The 17,444-nt window shown below is 42.5% G+C and overlaps 1 long non-coding RNA gene and 1 pseudogene across 2 annotated transcripts in view; both read right to left on the reverse strand.

The window, feature by feature from the left end:
* LOC147100760 (uncharacterized) overlaps nt 1–17,444 on the reverse strand; it is a 387,502-nt pseudogene that overhangs the window by 257,413 nt on the left and 112,645 nt on the right. The window lies entirely within an intron of this gene.
* LOC147100761 (uncharacterized) lies at nt 624–13,481 on the reverse strand. Its single transcript, XR_015073561.1, has 2 exons — nt 13,012–13,481; nt 624–983 (listed from the first exon to the last, which is right to left on the reverse strand). It is a non-coding gene; the product is annotated as an uncharacterized LOC147100761 (long non-coding RNA).

Here is a 17,444-nt window from a genome sequence, read left to right on the forward strand (position 1 = left end):
AAGTATGTTTGATCATACCTATGCACAGTTCGCTGTTCTAATTGGGCCCTTTCACACTCAGTCCATTACGGACTCCCTCCCAAGATATGCGATCATTGCACCAGCCTCAGGGAAAACCATCACCATTTTAAACACAAAAGCATTGTTGTTTCTTCGACATTTTGAAAATATGCTCAAATAGTAATAATGTACCTAAATACATTGTTTCTGCACTGGCTTACCCTCAATTCCCTGGTATATTAGTCTAGCCTCAACATTTTGCTTATTTCGTCATCTTTATAGCTGCACTCCTCATTCTGTCAAAAAGCAAGGGTTCTTTCTAACCGTTTTTCAAGCTGAAGTTCCCACTCCGATATCTTTAGCCAAAATATATTTCATGCAACTCCCACGCAACTTCTGAAACAGCTGCTAGGTGGATGTAAGTAAATACATCTTAGTGTAATAAAAGCTCATAAACCTTGATAGAGTGAACATGCGTGACACCATATTTTAACCCCTTCAATGAGACTGGAAAATCTTGATAATTTTTCCGAGCGTTTGTGTAGGAGTTAAATAATAATAGTGCAACATGATTCAAAATGGTCTGTGTCTCCTACTAGCATAGACTACTAATAATTCCAACAAGCAAGTGATTATATTTAATATTCTTTAACAAAATATTTAACAGATTATTTCAAGACTGCTTTTTTCCATCAAACATCCAGTACATTTGAGCAGACTGCACTACAGAGTGCAAAGGTTTGGATTTGCAACTACCTTCGCCCCATGCTCCACCCCCTCCCAGTCAGTTCCTGATTACAGCTGCACATTTGGGTAAGGCACACAGTGGGCAACAAACACATTCCCTTTAGGAATAAGTCAACCCATTGATCGCTCTCTGCTCCTGGCAGCCAGTTCAAAATTGGCCTTTGTAAGGGCTTGGGAGCAGGTTCTCTTGTCTGCCCATCTTTTGTTGAGGGGAGGTGGCGTGGCGCAGGCAAAACCTAAAGACGAAAAGTAAGAAAAAATGAGGACAAAACTGATCATTTGAAAAATAAATAAATAATATGCTTGAACAATTTTTACATTTTACTGATGAGGATACAACAAAAATCTGCAAAATTTCATTGCGCAGTGAAACAACAACTTTTTTAAATCACGCTCTTCCTATTACAGTAGTGTGTCGGGATCCTTTACAGTGTGGTAGACAAGGGTAGGCACTGAGCAGGAAGGAGCCAGGAAAGAGGTGGGGCGGGGTGGGGTGGGGAAAGAGACAAAAGCAAGGCTGAAGAGACAAGTGTTTAGAGAGGCAGCTCATCCAAGAATGTTGCCAAAACTTTTGCCGGACAACCAAAGACGCAGTGGCGGGGTCGAGCGAGGTGGTAGAGAGGTTAAGCTGGGTGTTCTCAATGTACATGTGGAAGCTGACCCCAGTTCTGTGGACGGTGTTGCCAAGAAGCAACATGTCGAGGAAGAGGCCGAGGATAGATTCTTCGGGAGCTCCAGAGGTAACAATGCAGCGGCGGGAAGAGAAGCTATTGCTGGTAATGATCAGATAGGTAAGGGTGAAAGCAGGAGTGAACCAAGGGTGGAGGTCCTTAGGTGACTGACAGGCACAGGAGAAGCCATAATGTGACAATTTAATGACTATGATATGAAAGGTAGAAATGGAACCATGAGAAAGAGAGCAATGCCAATGTGGTGGACAATGGAAGAGACGTGAAGGTTGACAGTCGTGAATATGATGGAGAGGTTGAGGAGATTGAAGGGGGACATTGGTTGGGGTCATACAGGATGCTTAGTGACTTTAGCCAGGACAGTTTCAGTGCTGTATAGGTTGCGCAAGCCTGAATGGAGGGTCTTGAACATGGAGTGATAGCAGACATGGCCACATAGCTGTGAAGCAACAAAACATTCCTGGACTTTGAAAAGGAAGGGAATATTGGCGATATAAGATGGTTATTGGAGAGAATAGAGGAGGCTTTTTTTTTTTTTTTTTTTTTTTTTGAGGGTGGTGATGGCAGTTTTGAAGGACATAGGGATAGTGGCAGAGGATAGAGATAGATTAATGATGTCAGCAAGCATGAGGCTGATATTTTGATGATTATAAAAATAAGCATTTGCAGAGTCTGTGGAGGACGATGTTGATTATTAATGAGCTGCTGTTCATTACCATATATGTGTAAATTAAAACATACATTTTTGAGAGTTCATTCACATTCTTGTTCAAAAATAATTGAGGGAAGAAAATCACTCATACATTCTATGCACTGCATCATACTTGTAAAGGCAAGAAAATAAATGAAGGATAGACAAGGACTACAATACTACAATGAATTAAAATAACAAAATTGCTGGATTATAACACTTAAAAAAGTTACTTTACAAATCACAAACTCTTTCACTAGTTCTAAATTATTTAATGTCTAATCTTTTTGGCATAATTAATAGAATCGATCACAATCTGTGCTTGGCAGGTGCAAATCCTATTTCACTAATCAAAATCATAAAACTCTAATCTTAATCCTACAGATCTTCTCATGTTTTGTCGGAGTCTACCAGTTTTGTTCCTCTGGCTCCTGCACTCTGATGCAGGCCCCAACATTTTCCAGAATACCCCACGGTCTGCCTTCCATTGCCCAAGCTGTGCTGTGCCTCTGGTCTGTTCTGTGGTTGATAGCTGCCATTTTTAGTGGCAGAATTTTGTATTCTCCTTCCCATCCAAGATAAAGCAAGGGAATGTTGTTTCTATCTCAGCTCCGTAAGAGCAAGTGAAAAGGCTCTATTATCATAATGGCCTGCTACAGCTAACAGAGGCTTTTCGCTTGTTCTAAAGGGGCTGGGATTGTCATGCCTTGTGGCAAAATACCAGTGTTGTTGCACTGGAAAGCACCAAATTCCGGTACTGGCAACCGAAAACAGCAGCTGGCTTGGTTGGGGAACAGAGCAGAGACACGAGAATGAGCATGAGAGTCAGACAGATTGTGGTCAGCCCTATCCCAGTCAGTCACTGCTCCACCCTCTCCAGATTCTTCCTCCACAAAGCTGAGAAGTATAAAATTCACCTCGTGTCTGTCGAGATACAGCAGAGTGCTTTAAATAGGCGGAGATTACCCTGATTCTGTTCATTATTCTCCAAAGAAAAAATTGGAAATGCTCACGTGGTCACAGAGATATTAAAATATTTTAAAGGATATTGTTCAGTCTAGCAGGGAACACCTACCTGCAGTGTAGAGATTTACTCTCTGTTCATTAACCTGTCTCCAATCTATGACTGTACTTTCACCCAATCTGTCTGGTCATATCTGAACCTAGTTCGCAGAAGTGAAAGGGTAGTGTGCCACCCAGTTCCCTAACTTTAAGAAATTACAAAAACCTTTGGGTTCTTGGTACTTTTACTGAGCACCAGCTCCCAAACAAAAGAAAGACACTGCCTGAATTGTTAATTTGTTTTTATCTTTCTACAGATTGACCTGCTGTGCATTTTCAGCCTTTGCGGTTTTTTTATTTGTATTTTTCAATTTACTGGCACTTCTCTTCCAGGAATGCCCGAAGTTCTGTTCCTCTCTTCACAATGAGTTTCATTTGTCTCATTCACCGTCATTATTAAATGTTAACCTGCCCTTTTCTCGCTACAGATGCTGTGTGCTTCCAGCATTTTCTGCTTTTGTTTCATATTTCCAAACAAACTTCTGGCAGTCAAAGACTTGAGAATGACTCAGTAGCATGTCAGTTATACTCACTCAATAGGAATAAATGTAAAACTGTTTATTCAGAATTATGCTGGATGGTACACAGCGATTAAGTGCTCGACAAACAAACTAGAAAATTCTATGGAGCAACAGCAAAATGGGAGAGGTGACTTGGCAAGCAGGGGAGGAAGAATATGGGTTGGCAGCCTGTACTCACATAGGGATGAATCCTACCCCCGAGGGGTTTCTGGTTATATCAGTATGACTCAAAAGCCGTAATTCAGACAATATATGTGGCAAACTAGAATTGGGTTTTCAGGATAAATCAGGCCTTCATTCGCCATTACCAACAGGGCATAACTTACATACATGTTTGTTGAACAACAATATTATTGCATCAAATAACTCACACAGATAGAAGATAGTTAACCTTTTAGTGGGCATGGAAGCAAACAGGTCATTGGAGTAATTTTAAATTGAACCTGAAAGCTTTAGACCCACCATCCTGCTGGCGAAAGGTCAAAACCAAGTCAATGCTTTGTAGCAGACTTCATGATCTTATAACTGAGCGAAGTAGACTCGCGGTACTTGAAGAAAAACATTGCTGACTGACCAATCAGCCTGAGCCACTAGTGGAACATAGAAGGTTAGACCTGTCAATTGGTTTATTTATTCCCTGTTGGCTCCAGATACGCCAATGCAATACTGCAGGCTGGTTCGTGCTGAATAAGCAGTTGGAGGAGGTTGGTATGGTCGAATGGGTCAAGGTTGGAGGAGGATAGGAGGGAAAATGTGCCACAGTCACAGAGGATGTAGTTTGTGACATCTGATTATGGCCGTTTCAGTGCTGTGGTAAAGGTGGAAGCCTGATTGGAAAGGGGCAGAAAAGATCTGCATGGATTTAGTGAACGACAACATGTTCAAGGACTAGAGAGAGAAAAGGGAGGGTTGGAGATGGAGCAGTAGTTTGCAAGGGCAGAGGGTTTGAGGGTGGGTTTCTTTGAGGAGGGGGTACATGCAACATTTATGTGGAGGACATAATTGTGCTTTCAAAACTGTGAGCAGCCAGAGAGCATCAAATCGAATTGAACATGACAATTCTATCCAGGAGGATAAGTAGCCAGCGTTGAAAAGTTCAACCTATTCATGACCTGTGAAAGACTGGCATGTAGGGCTGTCACCTGTCTGGATGGTGACTGGAAAGTCCAGTTTTGAATGGACCATCCTAGAAAATGTTGAAATGTAAATCAGACATGAAAATTGAGATCCTATTTTACCTATACTTTTGTGCCTTTATGATGTGGAGGGGTCATTATTTGCATTTTCAACAAACTTTCATCAATCAGTGAAGTAAATATCAGGACTTAAGACATGAACCCACCATGTTCTTTTCATTTCCATTGTTCATTTGAACTCAGCAAAAGGTGACAACCCAACTAGCGCGCAGAAGAAATAGACAATGGAGACGTAAGAGAGACTTTTACTATGACAGCTAGAAAAATAGTATATGCAAATAAAGTAATGCTGAATAGAAGCATTAGGCGATCGCTCATTCAACTGAATTTGCGTTTGTGCTTTTAATGTAAAAAACGTCTCACGGCACCTCATAAAAGAAACACTCGTCAGTACAATGTCTGCCATATTATATTATATTATATTTCTGGCCACGTATTTTGTATAAATAGACTATAATATTCCCCCTTTGATAGGCCTTCAGGTACTTCTAATACAGCCTGCGCAGCTACATCTCACTGCAATATGGAGACTGGCTACAGTTCACACCAGTATCAGAAGATGGAGTTAGTTTTGTGTCATTCATTCTTAGGCTTTGGACATCATTGGCCATCCCTAGTTGCCACAACTAAGTGGCTTGCTAGGTCACTTCAAAGGGCACGTTGGTGTGGGACTGGAGTCATACATAGGCCAGACTGGTTAAGGATGGCAGGTTTCCTTTCCTAAAGGACACTAGTGAACCAATTGGGTTTTTACGACACTCCGACAGCTTCATAATCACTTTTACTAATCCCAGCTTCTTTTTTTTTTTACACAAACTGAATTCAAATTTTCCAACTGCATTGGTAGGATTTGAACTCACATTCGCTGATTAGCCCAGGCCTCAGAATAACTGGCCAATTAACATAACACTACACTACCGTACCCAAATTATAGACCCAGTCATTTTGTTCTGGAACATGCAAGATATTAGTAAAGCATGTGTGATGTAGAAAATCAAAGAATTAAAATGTCTGCAAGACACCTGTGCCAGAAGGGTTCCACCCAAGAATTCTCAAGGAAATGAGGGAGATAACAGGTGAAACACCAATAAACATTGGCGGGAGCTCCATAAACACTGGAGCAGTAGCTCTGCAAGGTAGCAAAGATGAGGGTAGCAAATATTCTCCCAAATAATAAAAATTACTAAGATATGAACCTGGAAGTTATAGATCATTTAACCCTGGTGTGGAGATGCCGGTGTTGGACTGGGATGGACAAATGTAAGAAGTCACACAACACCACGTTATAGTCCAACAGTTTTATTTGAAATCACAAGCTTTCGGAGCGCTGCTCCTTCATCAGGTGAAGGAGCAGCGCTCCGAAAGCTTGTGATTTCAAATCATTTAACCCAGTAGCTGTAATGGGGAAAATGTAACAGCATTATGTGGCGTGCTACAAGCAATCATCTAAAGATCACAAGATACCATAAGTAGTTGTCACGCAGGGGTTTAAAAAGAAAGGAAAGAACAGAAAGACTTGCATTTCTATAGCGCCTTTCACGACCACCGGACGTCTCAAAGCACTTTACAGCCAATGAAGTACTTTTTGAAGTGTAGTCACTGTTGTAATGTGGGAAACGTGGCACCCAATTTGCGCACAGCAAGCTTCCACAAACAGCAATGCGATAACAAAAACAGATTATCTGGTCATTATGTTGACTGAGGGATAAATATTGACCAGGACACCAGGGATAATTCCTCTGCTCTTCTTTGAAATAGTGCCATGGGATCCTTTACATCCACCGGAGACAGCAGACAGGGCCTCGGTTTAACGTCTCATCCGAAAGACGGCACCTCCGACAGTGCAGCACTCCCTCAGCACTGCACTGGAGTGTCAGCCTAGATTTATGTGCTCAAGTTCCTAGAGTGAGACTTGAACTTTCTGACTCAGAGGCAAGTGTGCTACCCACTGAGTAACAGCAGATACTGGTAAGTCATGCCTTACTAATATTTAGAATTCTTTGGAACTACACTAGTGGATGAAGGCTATCCAGTGAATAATAATGATTTTTTTTTTAATTTACTGGTTAGATCGCAGCTTGAATACTGTGTCCAGTTTTGGGCATCTTATTTTAGGAAAGCTGTCATTGCCATGGACTTAGTGCAGAAGGGGTTCACTAAGATGACGACAGGCTTTAGTTGCGAGAACAGAATGGAGATACTGCACTCTCTTCATTAGAACAAAAGAGGCAAAGAGGAGATCGTATAGAGGTGTACAAAATTATGAACAGTTTTAATAAAGTAGGTCAGGAAAAGCTATTTCCATGGGTCTGTGTGTCGGTAACTAGAAGGCATAAACTTAAAAGCATTGTTAAAAGAACAAAGTGAGCGGTTAGGAGACATCTCTTTACCCAGCTCCAGGCCAAGGACTGTGCCTTGCAGCCCTTTGTTCAAATACAGAATGTCCCTGAATGATATTTTTCCCTTTTTGTTGTCTGATCCAAGTATTGATGGAGCAGTGTCCACATGAGTAGAATTGTCCTCATCACAGCGAGCATGACAACATGTTCACCATCAACGACAAAATAAATAATTGCTCAACTTTCCCCGTCATCCTCATTATTAAGCACAAGATGAGACAATAGACCTTCATTGTATCAGTTTGAAATAGACTGTGAGCTGTGACATTCTACAAACTGGCTCATCTGGATTTAATGCACATCATTTAATGTCTTCAACCTGTGGGCCATTTGCTTTAAACCTGTGTGAATTCACTTTGCTTTAAGTGCAACATTTACAGAACTCAATCCACAAATTCTTCCAGTGAAGAAAAAAAATCTCAAAATAGAATAGAGATGATGAATTGAAAATGCTCTGCCTGGGGTCCAGCAGTGTTTCACAGGTTTCTGTTCTGGGTCCTCTACTGACCACTCTATTCATAAATGATGTGGAGGAAAGTATTTCGTATATAATATAAAAACCTGTTGTTGATGTGAAGCTTTGTAGCCAGGTGACAAATATAGGAGAGACAAAGAAGCAAAAAGAGCTGGATTCATTAAATAGATGGACTAAGGAACAGCAGGTGGATTTTAATGTAGGTAAATGTAATGCATTTTGTAATATGAAACAGCAAATTTGTACAAATTATACATTTTAAAATACCCAGCTTTGTTTGGGAATGCCTGACTGATATTAGTGATAGGCAGAGTTGAAAAAAGAGAAATTGAAAACAATTGCACATTAAAGAGGAAGTATAACCTACCAAATTACCTCAATTCTAAATGTTAAAAAGGAAGCTATTTGCAGAGTAACTTCATTTACCAGATTGTCTCAGTCACTCCTTGCTATCCTGCTATATGATGGAACAGCAGATTCTCAGCAGCATTCCTTATTCATGAAGTCACGTGAGAGCTCCAATTAAATGTCTGCCTCGGTTTAACATCTCATCCAAAAGATGCCACCTCCGACAGTGCAGCGCTCCCTCAGCACTGCGCTGGAGTGTCAGCCCAGATTTTGGTGCTCAAGTCTCTAGAGTGGGACTTGAACCCACAACTTTCTGACTCAGAGGTGAGGGCACTACCAACTGAGCCACTGGCTGACACTGCAGAGCAAGAAGTCAGCAACCGTGCAGTTAGACAACAGGTATTAGGATGGAACCTGTACTTGATTAGACCAAATGAAACAGGCAGACCCACAATTATACTGCATGCTACACTTCAGTCTCTGGCTAGGTGAATATTTTGCATCTGTGCTCACTATGGAGAAGGACGACGTAGGTGTAGAAATCATGCAGGGGGATTGTGATATATTTCAACAAATTAATATTGAGAGGGAGGAGGCACTAGCGCTTTTAGCAGGCTTAAAAGTGGATAAATCCCCAGGCCCTGACAAGATGTATCCCAGGCTTGCTGTGTAAGGCAAAGGAGGAGATTGCAAGGGCTCTGACACAAATTTTCAGAACCTCTCTGGCCACAGGGGAGGTGCCAGAGGACTGGAGGACAGCTAACGTAGTACCATTATTCAAGAAGGGTAGTAGGGATAAACCAGGGAATTACAGGCCAGTCAGTCTAACACCAGCGGTAGGGAAATTATTGGAAAAAATTCTGAGGGACAGAATTAGTCTCCACTTGGAGAGGCAAGGATTAATCAAGGATAGTCAGCATGGCTTTGTCAGGGGGAGATCATGTCTAACCAATTTGATTGAATTTTTCAAGGGGTGACTAGGTGTATGGATGAGGGTAGTGCAGTTGATGTAGTCTACATGGACTTCAGTAAGGCTTTTGACAAAGTCCCGCATGGGAGACTGGTCAAGAAGGTAAGAACCCATGGGATCCAGGGCAATTTGGCACATTGGATCCAAAATTGGCTTAGTGGCAGGAGGCAGAGGGTGATGGTCGAAGGTTGTTTTTGTGACTGGAAGCCTGTGTCCAGTGGTGTACCGCAGGGGTCGGTGCTGGGTCCTTTGCTGTTTGTAGTGTACATTAATGATTTAGATATGAATGTAGGAGTTATGATCAGTAAGTTCGCAGATGACACGAAAATTGGTGGAGTGGTAAATAGCGAGGAGGGAAACCTCAGGCTACAGGACGATATAGACGGGTTGGTTAGATGGGCAGAATAGTGGCAAATGGAATTTAACCCTGAAAGGTGCGAGGTGATGCATTTTGGGAGGACTAACAAGGCAAGGGAATACACAATGAATGGTAAGACCCTAGGAAGGACAGAGGATCAGAGGGACCTTGGTGTGCACATACATAGACCCCTGAAGGCAGCAGGACAGGTAGATAAGGTGGTTAAAAAGGCATATGGGATACTTGCCTTCATTAGCCGAGGCATAGAATACAAGAGCAGGGAGGTTCTGATGGAGCTGTACAAAACGCTAGTTAGGCCACAGCTGGAGTACTGTGTGCGGTTCTGGTCGCCACACTATAGGAGGGATGTGATTGCATTGGAGAGGGTGCAGAGGAGATTCACCAGGATGTTACCTGGGCTGGAGTGCTTCAGCTATGAAGAGAGACTGGACAGGCTGGGGTTGTTTTCCTTAGAGCAGAGAAGGCTGAGGGGGGACCTGATTGAGGTGTACAAAATTATGAGGGGCATAGATAGGGTAGATAGAAAGGAACTTTTCCCCTTAGTAGAGGGATCAATAACCAGGGAGCATAGTTTCAAGGTAAGGGGCAGGAGGATTTGAAGAAAAACTTTTTCACCCAAAGGGTGGTTGGAATCTGGAACTCACTGCCTGAAAGGGTGGTAGAGGCAGGAACCCTCACAACATTCAAGAAGCATTTAGATGAGCACTTGAAACGCCATAGCATACAAGGCTACGGACCCAGCGCTGGAAAATGGGATTAGAATAGACAGGGCTTGATGGCCAGCATGGACACGATGGGCCTCTTTCTGTGCTGTATAACTCTATGACTCATGCTGCCATGCATCAGCTCACTAGTACCTAAATATTTTAATCACAGCTCGATCTCGGCTAACAATAAAAGACAGGCTATCTGGAAACATTTTAAATATTACTGGGCGCAGCAGGTGCGAATCGAAAGCAGTGAGAGAATATATCCTCGATTTTACATCCGAGTTATGCCACACAATTTGCATTGATGTACAGCGGTTTTGGTTTCACGGACATGGAATATGTTATATGAAGTCTTTCCTTGAGCACATAATCGATGATTCGGATATAGCTGGTGTATAGGGCATATGGAAGCTCTGCAGCTATCTCTCTTTAGAGTTATGCACCTATTCAGTGAATATATTTCCCTTGTAAAAACAAAAGAAATTTCCCTTTATTACCAACGGAACAAAGGATAATGCAGCCAGTGGTTTTAGTTGGTAGCACTTGATGTAAAAAGACTGCCGAGAGCTTGGTTTGAGTATAAAACAAGGCTTTAATCAACTGTTTCACAACCATGAGATTTCTAGTTACACCACTAGACCTACATCAGAATGCTGTTCATAGACTACAGCTCAGCATTCAACACGATCGTCCCCAACAAGCTGGCCACCAAACTCCAAACTCTTGGCCTGAACACTTCCCTCTGCAACTGGACCCTGGACTTCCTAACAAACAGACCCCCGTCTGTCAAATTAGGTAACCACACCGCCCCCCCCCCGACCCTGAACACGGGGGCCCCACAAGGATGTGTGCGGAGCCCCCCCTCCTCTACTCCCTCTTCACCCACGACTGTGTGGCTGTTCATGGTTCCAACACCATCATCAAGTTTGCGGATGATACCATGGTAGTAGGCCAGATCACCAACAACAATGAGTCAGCCTACAGGGAGGAGGTCCAGCATCTCGTGAAGTGGTGCGCCCATAACAACCTGGCCCTTAACATCAAGAAAACCAAAGAAATCATTGTGGACTTCAGGAAGTCTAAAGGCGGAAGTCACACCCCCATCCACATCAATGGGGCTGTGGTGGAAAGGGTGGACAGCTTTAAGTTCCTCGGAGTCCACATCACGGAAGACCTCTCCTGGTCCCTCAATACCTCCTCTCTGGTGAAGAAGGCCCAGCAGCGCCTATATTTCCTAAGGAGGCTGAAGGGATGTAACCTGTCACCCCTGATCCTCTCTAACTTTTACCGCTGCACAATAGAGAGCATCCTGACAAACTGTATCACAGTATGGTATGGCAGCTGTAGCTACTATGACCGGAAAGCCCTGCATCGGGTAGTCAAAACTGCCCAACGCATTACTGGCACCCGGCTATCGACCATAGAGCACATATACCAGAAACGCTGTTTACGGAGGTCACGGTCCATCATCAAAGACCCTACCCACCCCAGCCACAGTCTGTTCGCCCTCCTGCCATCTGGGAGACGCTACAGTCGCACCCGTACAACCAGATTTAGGAACAGCTTCTTTCCCAGGGCTGTCATCCTACTGAACTCCACAAATAAACTCTAAAGCCTGCACATCTGCCAATGCACTTTATTATGGTTATGTTTATGTTAATGTATTACAAGCCAAATGTATGTTGAATGTTTAAATGTCTTAATCTAAATGTACACTCTCGGGAGCCGCAAGCCTATATTTCGTTGTACTGCACTTGTGCACTAACAATGACAATAAAAGTTGATTTGATTTGATTTAGTTCCTGGTTACAGAAACATCCTGAGCAAGCTGGGTCCACGCCCGAGTATTTATACTCCTTGGATGGCACCACCAGCTGGCCGCCCAGTGTTACTTCATGAGTCGTGATAAGATTCATGACAGCACTGTCACCTCCGAGTCAGAAGATTCAAGTCCCACTCCAGAGACATCAGCATATAATCTAGGCTGACTCTCCAGTGCAGTGCTGAGGGAGTGCTGCACTATCGGAGGTGCCGTCTTTCGGATGAGACGTTAAACCGAGGCCCCGTCTGCCCTCTCAGGTGGATGTAAAAGATCCCATGGCACTATTTCGAAGAAGAGCAGGGGAGTTCTCCAATATTGATCCCTCAATCCACAGAACAAAAACAGATGATCTGGTCATCATCACATTGCCGTTTGTGGGAGCTTGCTGTGTGCAAATTAGCTGCCGCATTTCAACAGTGACTAATTGGCTCTAAAGCGCTTTGGGACGCCCTGCGGTCATGAAAGGCGCTGTATAAATTGAAGTCTTTCTTATTAAGATCATAGTATATCAAAAGGTTAAAATGATGTGTCTGTTCGCAGAAGTTTGCTATAGTTTAATTCATGGTATTACTCGCAAAACAAATGTAAAAAAAGTAGTGGGTCCCAATGTAAAAAGCTGAAACACTCAGTAACAACCTTTACAAAGCTTTCAAATCCAGAATACTGCGCACAATCAACTTCTCAGACAATTTACTCTGCCTTTTCTGTTTGAAAGTACTTAAATATCTGTTCCACAGTCTCTCTCCAATGCTTCACTAAGCCCTTAATCCTGAGCCAAATCAACTCTCCCCCTTCCCCCAAACAATTTTCTACCTCCACCCAAAAGCATCATAACTCCCTGACTAACAAAGTCTCTTGTCATAGGCACAGAACAGCGTCGAAAGTCCCCTCAGCAGCAGTTTAATTTACTGCATTCCACATCATCATCCAATTAATCTTTGCAGCGAAGCTCTTCGTACAGTTAACTGACCAGAACCGTGGTATAAATAATAAACCTGGTACCTTTGTTTTGAATATGGAAGATCCAACCCTCCGTCACACAACTTCACCGTTTGGTCAGAATTTGGTTGGGTCAACTCATTAGCATAAACAATAAGCAAGAACTGTGAATCACATTCATTTAAAAAAAATTAAAACTTATTCTTCAGAGTTTCTCCTTTTTAGATTATTTATTTTTCTTAAAGAATTATCCTGTTAAAATACAACATCCAGAATAAAAAATTATACTTCAAAACAATCTACATTTTTAGTTATAAGACTCCCTTTAAGTTTCACTATGTAGCAACAATACATTGTTGGAGCTGTTCAATAACTGCACAGCAAGACCATCTATTACATGCGTTTAGAAAATCAATAGGAGCTTCTAAAAAAAACTATTTGAATTGTTAAGAACAAAGCAACACACCCACTAACTGATTTTAAACTCGTCACACCCATGTACGCAACGTTCAACTTTGCGCCAAAGCAGTGCAGATTTCAACATCTGTCATTCCATAGTCTGGAGTCAGTCACCTCAGGCGGTTTCCTAATTATATGATTTGAGGTACAGAAACTCAGATCTGCTGACATTCACAAATACGTTAACAGAAAAATGTGAAATAGGTGTGTTTGTAATACGATCCTTAGCGTGAGATAAGCAGCACCCGCTGTCAGTCTTAGGTCATGAAAAGAATACAATGCAAATACAGTTAAATCCCGGCACAACTAGTTTGTCAAGAAATAATGTGATCGCAATGGGATTTTTGTAACAGCATGTAATTATAGCCCATTTGCAAATCCATGTGCTGTTTAAAACTATAGTGCCTCAGCTAGCCAACAACATATAGATAGAAGCTAAAAGGTTCCTACTTGTTTACTGCACTACATGTGATCCAAGTATGCGAATTAGACTGGTTAATTTTAGGAATATGCAGTTGGTATATTCACACTGGTCACCTTCACTCTGTGTCCCAAATTGTGGCTCTGTAATTGGCAGGAATCCCACGGGTGAAGGGTAGTTGCAGGTAACTGCATATTCCTTAAATTAACCGTTGAAATATCAGGAAAAAAAATAGATATTTCAAGGTCACTAGTACATCACATCATGACCCATTTCAGAAAAAGAAACATGAATTCACTAGTCCAGGAGTCAAAGTTTCCTCATTAAAAATATAGTTCCTGCCTTCCAAAATGATTTATTATTTTTTGCCTGTGCGGAGTTAAATACTCTCTTCGAGAGCAACCATTAGAGTGACTAAACCTCTGAAGTCCCGTTTGGTTCATGCATGCAATGCCGAACTGATCTCCAGCCGAACTGATCTCCAGCTGAGTGCTATCAGTGTAACCCAGTCCCACAGTGACCAACACTAGAGCACTGGTAACAGGTTCAGCTTGGGTATAGTAAATACTCCTAGCAGAAAAAAATAATCCTGGCCAATACAAGCTACTACCTTCCTAAAGTGCTGCGTTTGTGACCAATACCTAAAGGCTCTTTTAGCACTGAGAGTGGTTTGTACATATTGATGAACCCAGAAGCTTTCATCCCCACCCCATATGCAAGGGAAGATGTGGTAATTCACCTAGAACTCCTGCAGAAATCAGCTACCCAGCTAATAACTCTCAATTTGCCACTTTGAGGGAGTTTCCTTCCCCACAAATCCTTCCTCCAGTTAGGAACATAGGAACAGGAGTAGGCCAATCAGCCCCTCGAGGCTGTTCCACCATTCCGTTAGATCATGGCTGATCTGTATCTTAACTCCATCTACCCGCCTTTATTCCATAGCCCTTAAAACCCTTGCCTAACAAAAATCTATCAATCTCAGTTTTTAAATTTTCAATTGTCCTAGTCTCAACAGCTTTTTTGGGGGTGTGGGTGAGTTCCAGATTTCCACTACCTTTTGTGTGAAGAATGTGCTTTCTGACATCAGTCCTGAACAGCCTGGCTCTAACTTTAAGGTTATACACCTTGTCCCGGACTCCCCGCCAGAGGAAGTATCAAATCCTTTAATCATCTCAAACACCCCTTAATCTTCAATATTCACAGGAGTACAAGTCTAGTTAGCCAGCACAGCACTGGCATCTGAAAATGCAGTAACCTTTCTTCTTCCAACCGAAGGGAATGTTATCCAAGATGCCTCAACTCATGAGTGACCCGACCATTCCATGGCTTTTAATGTTGGCACACCATTATCTGTCATTGATTATTTCCTTATGAATGGCTAATTATGAATAGTGTCAGCTGTGGCTCAGTGGGTAGCACTCGCACCTCTGAGTCAGAAGGTTGTGGGTTCAAGTCCCACTCCAGAGACTTGAGCACAAAAATCTAGGCTGACGCTCCAGTGCAGTGCTGAGGGAGTGCTGCACTGTTGGAGGTGCCGTCTTCAGAATACGATGTTAAAGCGAGGCCCCGTCTGCTCTTTCAGGTGGATGTAAAAGATCCCATGGCACTATTTCGAAGCAGAGTAGGGAGTTATCCCTGGTGTCATGGGGCCAATATTTATTCCTCAATCAACATAACAAAAACAGATTATCTGGTCATTATCATATTGCCGTTTGTGGGAGCTTGCTGTGCGCAAATTGGCTGCTGCGTTTCCAACATTACGACAGTGACTACACTTCAAAAGTACTTCATTGGCTGCAAGGCGCTTTGGGAAGTCCGGTGGTCGTGAAAGGCGCTATAGAAATGCAAGTCTTATTTCCTTTAATTTGTAAAAAAAAAACTCACTGCAGCCTCAGCATTTTTACTTGTAAGAATTAGAGAGGAAACAAACATTAAATACTTGTCTTCACTAATATTCAGACCTAGGCTTCTCCCCTAGAGGTCAAGGCTTTGCCAGTCTTAATTGGGTCGCTTAGAGAAGCGATGGATGCCGAGCTTGGAAACGTGGTTCTTTTCATTTTGCTTAAACATGTCTCTGGTAGCTCAATTGGCTGGACACTGGACTCAGGGCCAGAAAATCCTGGGTTTTAATCCCAGCAGGTTCCACTTAGCCTTGCTACATTCAGCGGCGAATAAATAAGCACTGTATTTTAAGATATGGAGAGAAGGCAAGAGTCTACACACTCTACTGTCACAGTATCTGTCCTGCTGGGAATCACCACTACACTGTCCGGTCACAGTATCTGTCCTGCTGGGAATCACCACTATACTGTCCGGTCACAGTATCTGTCCTGCTGGGAATCACCACTACAGAGTACTGCGTACAGTTCTGGTCGCCATATTATAAAAAGGATATAAAGGCACTGGAGAGGGTGCAGAGAAGATTTACAAGGATGATACCAGAAATGCGAGGGTATACATATCAGGAAAGGATGAACAGGCTGGGTCTCTTTTCTCTTGAAAAATGGCTGAGGGGTGATCTAATAGAGCTCTTTAAAATTATGAAAGGATACAGAATGTTTCCACTTGTGGGGAAGACCATAACTAGAGGCCATCAATATAAGATAGTCACCAAGAAATCCAATAGTGAATTCAGGAGAAACTTCTTTACCCAGAGAGTGGTGAGAATGTGGAACTCGCTACCACAGGGAGTGGTTGAAGCGAATAGTATAGACGCATTTAAGGGGAGGCTAGACAAGCATATGAGGGAGAAGGGAATGGAGGGTTATGCTGATAGATTTAGATGACGAAAGTCGGGAGGAGGCTCGTATGGAGCATAGACACCAGCTTGGACTGGTTGGGCCAAATGGCCTGTTTCTGTGCCGTATATCCTATGCAATCCTATGTAATGAATAGGCATGCATGTCAAAAGGAGATCAAGTTCTGTGGGGTATTGTCTCTCTCACTAGATAACCAACTGGCAGCACTGATGTTGTCTGTACAGATGCTCATGGGCAGAACCATTTCACCCGACTGACCAAGGATGATAGTGGAGAAGGAACGAACACAGACAAACAAAAGGCAAGGTAAACAGATGCAGAACAAACAATACTTCAACAGTGAAGTACCACACCTCAGATCCTGCTCTAAAATTCGACTGCACTTTTTGCTGTGAAATTTGATGCTGCTTTTCTTAAACTGCAAGCAATGGAAATGATATATACTTTTCCCACCAATACAGTATTATTGTTGAGTATTGCACCTATTTCTACTTTATTTTTCCAAATACTGTGCACCATATCAAATGTACATTCATGGAGTTTATTTCTTAAAGATTATTGTGGGAGTGCTACCAATAACATTTGGAATTACAATGTCTTTTTTGTGGATATGTTGTGCACTAGGTGGAAGAGGGTCAAAGTTGTAATGTTCTTAATTGACTTTTCTTGTTAAGAAAAAAAGACTTGCGTTTATGTAGTGCCTTTCACGAGCTCCGGACATCACAAAAGCACTTTACAACCTATGAAGTACTTTTGGAATGTAGTCACTGTTGTAATGTAGGAAACGCAGCACCCAATTTGCGCACACCAAGCTCCCACAAACAGCAATGTGATAACGACCAGGTAATCTGTATTTT

The sequence above is a fragment of the Somniosus microcephalus genome, chromosome 25 (genome assembly GCF_052327205.1).
Source record: "Somniosus microcephalus isolate GS21.2 chromosome 25, FLI_Smic_1.0, whole genome shotgun sequence".
NCBI lineage: Eukaryota > Metazoa > Chordata > Chondrichthyes > Squaliformes > Somniosidae > Somniosus > Somniosus microcephalus.